A 9456-nucleotide genomic window follows, 5' to 3' on the forward strand; every position below is an offset into this window, starting at 1 on the left:
AAAAATTGTTTAAATGTATTTGCAATATTAAGTTGAATTTTAAATAAACCGAAGCTTACAACAATTTGATTGCATATGTAAGAGAACAGAAACATGTTTCCCAAGGTCAAATACATAATGAAGGAAAAAGTTACCTAAATCTTTCCTCACAATAAATGAAGCCCATGCATATGAAGGTTTTTTATTTCACTCTGGAGACATAAGATCACTTTCTCTTGCAGTTCCTAATCTCATTCATAATTCTTGGTAATGTTACCACTGTAATTTCTATTACAGGTCATTTACAGTTATTCTGGTAATTACAACTATTGCTCAGATGGGAAAGGTTTAGTACCTGGATGACCATTAGGGTTCACAAGTGACTTTTAACATGTTAATGCATTGGCATTCACAAGCCTTAATACACAAATACTAGTACACTTGCTTTCAGACTTTAAATCTCACAAATATTACTCTAATAGCTGCTACCAAGTTGAAGAATTCATCTATACAACTTTACTAAAAGTTCATAGCCTCAAAGCCAGTGTGTACCTGTAGCAACCTGACAATTTCTTTCTGAACATATGACCTTATTCTTTCTTGATTTTTCACTTATATTGTGGGCTGAAATTCCCAGTAACAAAACTGTGAATGAAAATGGTCACTTACACACACAGAACACATCTGCTAACATGCACCATGGGGAAATGGATTATGAGTTCTTAACCAAAGCAACCTTTTCATGCACCCTGTCAGATGATACAGTCATTGGACAGAGGTTAGTAAGGGACCCTTGTTGAACAACAGAACACCTGAATTGCTGCCATTCACAACCAAGCATACCAACAAAACTGAATGCTAACCTTTTCCAGCTTGGTTTCAGTATCTATTGTAACAGCCAACATGAAATGTGAGCTGGCCAAAGTGTTATTTTATCACCAAGTTAGTGCTGCAAAAAAATCTAAAAATTTCAACAGGTTTCAGTAAAGATAAATATTCCCCAAGTGACATCAGTAGGCTATGGATTTTGCAAAGTGTGCCCTGAAAGGCAAAGGGTTTCTTCAGCAGTACTAAGTGAACACCTATATCTAGAATTTATTTCCAAACACCATCCCTTTACATTTAATTACTATTCTGTATTTCAGTAGAAATAGGATACTCTAGAAAGCTGTGCATTTCATACAGATTACAGTAAGGCATACGTTAGAATATACTAGTATGCACATGATTAGCGTATGTATTATATTACCATATATTATAATATATAGTAGTCTTGCAAACTGAACTATCAAAAATGAATGGTTTGATTTGCTTGGACTTACTTTTATGCTATTAATACTAAAGTATAAAAGTAAACTAGAACAGTCTGTAAAGACCTTTATTGAAAGCTATGACTGCACATAGGAAATCAAGGTAGCAAAGTTTCATTTAATGAAACTATAAGAATAAGATCACCTGCTAGGGCTTCACATTCTTGCAAAAGAGCTGTAGGCAAGGGGGAGGGGAAGAATTAATTTCACTCTAATACTAGATGTTACAAAAAACACGAAGAACTGAACCAGGAAGTTGTTAGAAACTTGTCACTCCCTACCACACTTGCACCTTTTTAGAGCATTTCCCAGCATATACGTAGTTCTTCAAATCCCACAACAAGCATTTATACCATCAGCTGTCACATGGTATGTGTGCTATTACCACACCAAAACATTTGGATTGTAATCTTATGATAAACCTGTCCAATTCCAGGGGCTTCTTGGCTTTGCACACAAGATCTCCACAAGTGTATTTCCTTGCATCAGACTACACAGTTTATTTCCCTTATTTTAAGATTCCCTGTTGATTTATTAGCAGCCATGTGCTGTGGATGTAATCAGAAAGGTAGAGAAGCTCTTAACCATCACACCAAAATGTATGTAAGAAAAAGCAAACAATTCCAGAAATTGTTTCTCGTTGAACAAAACCCTAGGAATACTATTTTAAGGCAGCACATCAGAAGAAATGCAATTCCAAGAACTGAATTAGACTAGCTGTAACCGAAGAACTTTTTCTGCTCAACATTAGTAATATTTAAACTGCTGCATCCTATCCATAACAATAAGGGCTGCAGCTTCCCTCCCCTAACTATATCAGGTCACAATTCTATTGCTTCTAGAGGTTTTCACCAAACTTTCCTACAGGCACAGCAAAAAAGTCTGCACACTTAAGCCGAATAACACAAAAAATTGTTGAAGGGGATGGAAAGTTGGAAATTTAGCTCCTACTTTTTTGCTAAACCTGTAACAATAGTTTAGTCAAATGTGCTGAAAGATCTTAACTCTGAGGGTGCTCACAACTGTCCAGATGCGCAAGGGGCCCTTGCAGTAGTGGTCAATGTGTGCAAGAACATAGTATTGAGATTCCTTTCAAAGCAGCACGGTGCATTTTTCCCAGCTAAATTGTTTGGCTTACCCCCATTACACTGGATAGCTGCTGTCAAGATGCTGTATTGAAATTCATACCCTACCCCTTTCCTTTGTAAAGTGAGGTTGCCAGACAGAACCCCCTGCAGCAATAAAGATCATTCCCATCAACGGTGTGGGTTTTTCTGTAAAGTTAATTACATCAATATCATACAAGTCAAACCGTTTGGTTTTGTTGTGTTACAAGTGATCTCTGTACAAAAAGGAAGTGGTTAAAAGAAAACCCAATAATTTTACAGTGAAATAAGATCGCTCAAATTCACCCATGAGACAATCTTGTTAATTTTCAGGTTTTTCCTCGATATAATACTACATCATTTCACCTGTTACTCTTCCCTCTTCCAGAGGCATGAGACTCACTTCACAGCAAAGGTTTTCAACAGAGAATTTGTCCTTTTTTTATTCTTATGAACAACTCTCCTGCCAAATCTATTCTACAATGCAAACTTCTCCTTAATGTTTCATGTTTCTTCAAACTGTAGTTAGCACCCTACACACGAATTCAAACAGAAGTTCCTGAAATTCAGTACTTTACTATGCACAAAACATCTGAGTACACACAGCATTAGCACAAATACAGGCTCTGAAATACAGCTCTGCATTTGTTCTGCAACACTGGTCATCTGTCATGAGTTTTTGCCCCACGGATCATACCTTTTTTTTTGCAAGACAGGATGCAGTATTATCAAGTGAACTAATATGAGAAGGCCAAAGAAATGGAGAAAAAAAAAATTAATTTCGTTTTGAATAGCATCAGCATAGACTAGCATAAAATTACTTTTTAACCCAAGATTATAACAAGTTACAACATCACACAACATCCAGTGTTTTGCTCTATTTTCTGTCAGCTTAATTAAGCTACAACGATAGAAGCTGACAAATAACTCTTCATTAATGTTTTTATCAGCCTATAGAGTCATGCAAATAATTGAACTGATTTCTGAATTATAAAAACTGACCAAATAATTCCTTTGTTTTTGCATAGTATGTTAAATCACATCACTTTAAACTATTCACTTGCTCTGTCAACTCAAAAAATTTGAGGAGAAAATGAAAACCAAAGTCCCTTCTGCAGAGAAAAACAGCGCAAATTCTGATACACAGCTTAGCATCATCCCTTTATTCAGCGAGGGAGCACGCTCTCAGATGCGGTTTTCTTCCACATTTCAAGGAAGTTTGCTTATTCCGTATTTTCCTCCTATTGTTTGTACCCTCAATCCCGAAAGACGCTGTTCATATTTGGATCCACCTCTGCCGTTAAACCCTTCACGACCGACAGTCAAGGAAGGCCTGCAACTCAAAGGGCGCAGGAAGAGGCGCTCAATTAAGTTTTGCTGTTGTTGTTGCTGCTGCCGGACTAACCCTCCCCCCACAAAACTCAAGCCCACCACGCTATGAAGTTGAAGCTATACTCGAGCTCCGCCGCTCCCTTCCTGCGCTGTAAGCCCCCTGGGCGGGGGGCGGTCACCTCCCCGCCCGCGCACACCCGCCGCGGCGCCGTCCCAGGCCCGCCGCCCTCTGCCGCTCCCCACAATGGAGGAGAGGTGACCCGGCGGCGCGCAGGACGCCTGTCACCCGCCACCCGGGCACGCTGCCGCCCCGCGGGCGCCTGCGAGTGTCAGGCACCGGCTCGGCTCCCTCCCGGGGCGCGAGAGGCGCCCGCCCCGCGTGCGGCTCGGCGACGGGACCGAGCGCCAGACAGAGCGTGGGGGGGAGCGGCGCCCCGGTCCCCCACGAAGAAAGGCGCTACCTCTCCCTCACGGGCCCCCACCCCCCCCTCGGCTCCCCACTCACCCGCAGGCCCAGCACCGGCGAGGGAAGAGGAGAAGGGGCGGCGGTGGCGCAGTCCGGGCCTAGGCAGCGGCGCTGAAGGGCCGGCGGTCCCTCCGCAGCAGCCGCGACAGGCAGCCAGCCGTTCCGCCCGGCCCCGCGCGCCGACGACGCCTCTCGGCCGGGCCGGCGCCGCGCACTCGCCGCTCGCGAGGAGGCCCCGGAGACGGGGGCCCACCAGGACCAGTCCGCGAGCCCCGGCGCGTGGCGGTGCGAGCGCTCGCAGCGCTTCCAGCCCGGCCGCCACTGCCCCCCTCCCCCCCCGCCGCGCGCCCGGCCCCGCTCAGCCCCCTCTCTCCGCCGCCGCTGCGCCGGGCTCTGCCCGGCTCCCTCTCCCCCGCACAAGCTTGGCGGCGTCTGGCAACCGCGTGCGCCTATTGGCCTCCGCGCCGCGTGAGGTCAGACGCCCTCCCCGCACTATTGGCTCGAGCCCGTGTGTGTACACACGCCGCCCGCCAATCCACGGCGCGACGGCGGGAGGGGCGGGGCGGAAGGGCGTGGCCGGCCGAGACCCAGGGCTACCGCCTACTCTCCCGCCTCCGGGCTGGCGGCGGGGCGGAACGGCCGGCGGGGGTTCGCAGTAGCTGACAGCCCCCCCCCCCCCCCCCCCATCCCCTCCCACACCGGCGCTGCCCTCCTGAGGCGGGGCGCTGCAGGTCGGTACGAAGTATAAATATTTATAGACACCGAACGGCGCCGCAGCGTCTGCAGACACAGGCCATGCCGGGCCCCGTCTGCTGATCTGAGGGGAGCTAGCGCGGTTCTGTCCTGGGGACGCGGAGTTCAGCCCTGCCGCGGGGCTGGCCGCCCGAGGTGAAGTAACGTCACTCCACCGTCGGGCTGTGGCGGTCGGGACGATGCCTGGCGTACCTCGGACATGGCTTCCTTGTAAACGTGCCCTGCTCCAGCTCCGTAACTTCCTTCCTGTGACACAAAGGGGCTCTTGGCAAACAAAGAGGTGGGGCGGGGCGGGGCGGGGGGGGAAGCGGCAGCCCCGGCCCTCCCGGGGAAAGGGGATGCGGAGAGAGCCCGGGAAACCGAGTCCTGTGTGGAGGTGTAGGGGCATTATTTAACAAGTATTTACTTTCAACATATCCTTTTTAAAAAAAATAATTTCCACAAAGGAGGATTAAGTATTCTAGAGATAGAATGGTTTGGATTGGAAGGGACCTTAAAGATACCTAGTTCCAACCCCCTGCCATGGGCAGGGACACCTTCCACTAGACCAGGTTGCTCCAAGCCCCATTGAACCTGGCCTTGAACGTTACCAAGTATGGGGCAGCCACGGCTTCTCCGGGCAACCTGTGCCCAGTCTCACCGCCCTCACAGGGAAGAATTTCCTCTTAATGCATCTGCCTTCTTTCAGTTTAAAGCCATTCCCCCTTGTCCTGTCATTACCTGCCCTTGTGAAAGTCCCTCTCCAGATTTCTTGTAGGCCCCTTTAGGTACTGGAAGGCTGCTCTAAGGCCTCCCTGGAGCTTTTTCCAAGCTGAACAAGCCAAACTCAGCCTATCTTCATAGGAGAGGCCACTCATATATATGTAGGCGTATATATATATATATGTAGGTATTTATATAGGTATATATATAATGTTACAGGGAGAATATGAATAGAGAACACTTCTGGGAGTAAATAATCAAATCAGCACTAGTTCCATTCAAAGCAAGGTTGCAACATTTGTTACCAAGTCTTCCTCCTGCACAGCTAGGCACATATCCAAGCATGCAGTAAACCATTTTTCAAATTTCTATTAAGCAGATTCACCTTAATGCCACTGAACAAGCTGAACAAGGTTTATGTGGATGCAGAAACACTATCTGTATGCCTTAGAAACCTCTAGACCACACACAGAGTATACCATACATGTTAAATTTGCTCTTTTCTTGCTTGACAGACTATTAATGCTGTAGAGAGACATATTTAATCCTGTTTCCTCTACTAAAAAGGGAAGAAACATAAAAAACGAGGTGTTCAGCCTGTAAAACAGATTCTTAAATAAAGGACTAAGGAAAACAGCAAGAACTGTATGTTTACTTCAGTGGGATAGCTCACAACTGAAAATGGAGCATGTGCCTGGGAATTTGCTGACTTCGTGGTTTTAGTTTCTTTTCATCCTCTATAAAATACTTCTATCACAGGCAACAATGCCTTTATCAATATTTGCAGTGTTATGCGAGAAACCTTCGTGAAAGTATTAAAGATATAGAACAAATTACTGTGTAGACCCCTCTAGCAGGTACAATCACAGTAACACAAAGGCAACTGAAGCATTCCCTAGCAGAAGCACAGAAAGCACACACTGCCTTAGAAAAGGAAGCAAAATGGAAGCAGACCAGGTTGGCTGGTTTACTGCACTATTCAGTAAGTTACTTGAGCTAAACAAATACTCAAAGCCAGCCTGGATAAAGACAACGCTTCAAATTTCTCTTAGTTCATTGGTTTATTTTTCCGCAAGAAACCCAGATGAGCTGACGTCAAGGTACTGTAAGTGATTCTGAACATAAAAACCAGGTATTTTAACCATTAAGGAGAGAAACATAAGAAAAGTCACTGCTGTAGTTTGCTTTCAACAACAGATTGCAGAATGAGATGACTGTATATACTGTTGAGTTTGAAGCTGATGAAACAATGATCATTATCAGCTTGCATGAGTATGCTACGGCTTTAACATTCTAGACCAATGCATAGTCCTTCAGAACTTACACAAATCCCAAACTTTATCCCAGAATGAGAACTGCACTGAAAAACATCTTGGAATTGTACGTTTACACATGCTAAGGCACAGGTTTAGCAGCTACTCACTGTAAAACCTGCACTGCAGGAAATTCTCATGTTTCCCTCCAGAAACTGTCAGTGGTCTCCCAGCCTTAGAAAAGCCTCTTGGCTCCTGCTGGCTGGTCAGATCCCAAACCTTTCCCTTTCTCAACACATTACTTATCAACATTTGTTAGTTTGATTGCTTTCTTGCCAGCCTACAACCCTTGCCATGATAACCTATACAAACACTAACCCAAAACAGCTTCCTCCACCTCTTTTCTCCAGCTGAACTTGCCCCCACTGCCTATAAAACCTTAAACTAAAATGCTGCCCAATTAATGGGTCTGAGTACTACCATACTCCCAGACTCAATCTGCAGTGCTGCCATACCTGTTTCTTTGAAAAGTACAAATTTGTCTGTACTTTTTAGCTTGGACCAGTAAGAGCACAAAATTCCCATAATTCTATGGCCCACTGACAGGCAAAAGAAAAAAAAAGGGTTCTTACCTTTTTTTGACTGCTGAGCCCCTGTGCTGTGCCCTGATCCTGGAAATACTGGGTCTGGGAGAAGGAACTTGCAACAAGAGATTATACCAAAAAGAAGCTAGCAGGCTGAAACAGCAACTCAGTAGTTTCTTTTTTTACTTTCTTCTGACAGGAAAGCAAGTTTAAATGCTCTTGTCAAAACCAGATGAGAGCGACTGAATTAGTTTTAGATAAAATTAACCGTTACATGAGAGAAAAAAACCCACTGCTTGTATGAAAACAGTACTCAAAAATCTTGGCGAAGTTCATTACAGTGAGATTTTAAACACAGCTGACTTGATTCTTTTCTTAGTTGTGTAAGTAAACTCATACAACTTCTGCTCAGTACTTTCAGCTATCTGAACACTGGTTTATCTGCCATTCCTTTTGACATGCAGTAATTAATTCAGTAGTAGTGAGATTCCTCCAGCATTAGAGGGATTTTTCATGCCATGTAGTTCCCATATACATAATAGGACTATATGTAGTTATGAATGATGAAATTGCCAAACTGGGATGAAATTCTCTACTGTCAGCACCATGTGTATCTGCAAAGGCAGAATGCCCAGAGATCATTAACACCTCTCAACTGAATTTCTAAACTTCATATGTACGATGAGGTGCATCACAGTGCAACATGAAAATTATAATTTATTATTTTCTCTTGAAATTTTATAAAACTACAAACTCGTTAATATTTATCTTTTATATATTTTTTTTGTATTACTATCTTTACTATCAAACTAATTTATTTTTTACTTTTGTATTACCACCTTGACTATCTTTACCAAAGGGCAGCAGGAAAAACTGTGATACTTTAAATAAAGGTTAGTATGAGTGAGTTTCTACAGCAGTCTTAATGTCCTTCTGTTTAGGAAAAATTGAGATGGTGAAGTGCGAGCAAAAGTGTATCTAATTACCTAAATCTCATTTCAAATTCATTATTAAGGTCAATCAATTAAGGGGTCAGCACATAAAAAATTTCCTGGGGAGGTAAAATAATTTACTCTTGTAACAGGTAAGCAAGAGGCTTAATGATCAGTAACCAGATTTCTTCAAGATGCCAATCAGTCTGTTCTCTGGGCAGCTGCACATCACAAGCTGTGGCAGATACTCTAACCTCACCTCCAAAGGCTGCTCCATCTTTGTAGACTTAGACACACCATTCATTTCAGAATGACTTGCTCACTACTTTGAGCCTCTCCACAACAGAACACAGCTCTTCAGGTCATTTGAAAGGCTGGGGTGGTGCCTAGAGTAAGGACTTTTTGCATCTTTAATTTGCAGTAAAGTTTCTCTCCTGTAGATTTGAGGCTACTGAAAGGAAAACAGGTTAAATTTTCTGCTTCAAATTAAACAGCAACAAAAAGTTAACCAGAATAGGTCCTTCTAGGATACTGAGTAAGAAGACTGTATAATGTTTTGGGTATCTTCTGTCTTTCTAGCTGTTCTATGGCCAGGATGAAAACCACCACTATGTAAAGGTACAGAACAAGGCACGTGGCTACTTTCAGAGTTATTTTCAGAGAAGCGATCTGAACGGAATCTGATTCAGCTCCCATCAGAGCTCTGTCTGGGAACAGTGCGAGAACCCTCATCAAGCCCAAAACGCAACAGATTAAGTGAACACACATCAAGCAGACTTCATCAAGAGGGTAATAGGTGGATGTCATCCCTAGGCAGACTGATGAAAATAAACTCCTTCCGTGAGAACAAAGTGTAGAACACCAGTGACTGAGGCACAAACTTCACTCAAAATGCCAGATTGAAAGCCCTTCTGTTCAGCCTAGTAGAACCTTCTTGCCCATGAGCATTTTCTTTAGTAGTGAGGTTGAGATAACAATAAATAATCACAAGCTGAACACAGGTGTTGAAGCAAAATGAGTGTTCCACCTATACTGTAAC

General features: G+C 44.0%; 1 protein-coding gene across 1 annotated transcript in view; it reads right to left on the minus strand.

The window, feature by feature from the left end:
- TFDP2 (transcription factor Dp-2) overlaps window positions 1–3844 on the minus strand; it is a 56595-nt gene extending 52751 nt beyond the window's left edge. The window contains exon 1 of the mRNA XM_057417125.1: window positions 3827–3844. The gene's annotated coding sequence lies outside the window, so the exon portion shown is untranslated. The remainder of the gene's footprint in view (window positions 1–3826) is intronic.
- Between the last annotated feature and the right edge of the window lie 5612 nt (window positions 3845–9456).

The sequence above is a fragment of the Pezoporus wallicus genome, unplaced genomic scaffold (genome assembly GCF_028554395.1).
Source record: "Pezoporus wallicus isolate ANWC-B61680 ecotype Strahan unplaced genomic scaffold, APGP_CSIRO_Pwel_v1 contig_360, whole genome shotgun sequence".
NCBI classification, from domain to species: Eukaryota; Metazoa; Chordata; class Aves; order Psittaciformes; family Psittacidae; genus Pezoporus; species Pezoporus wallicus.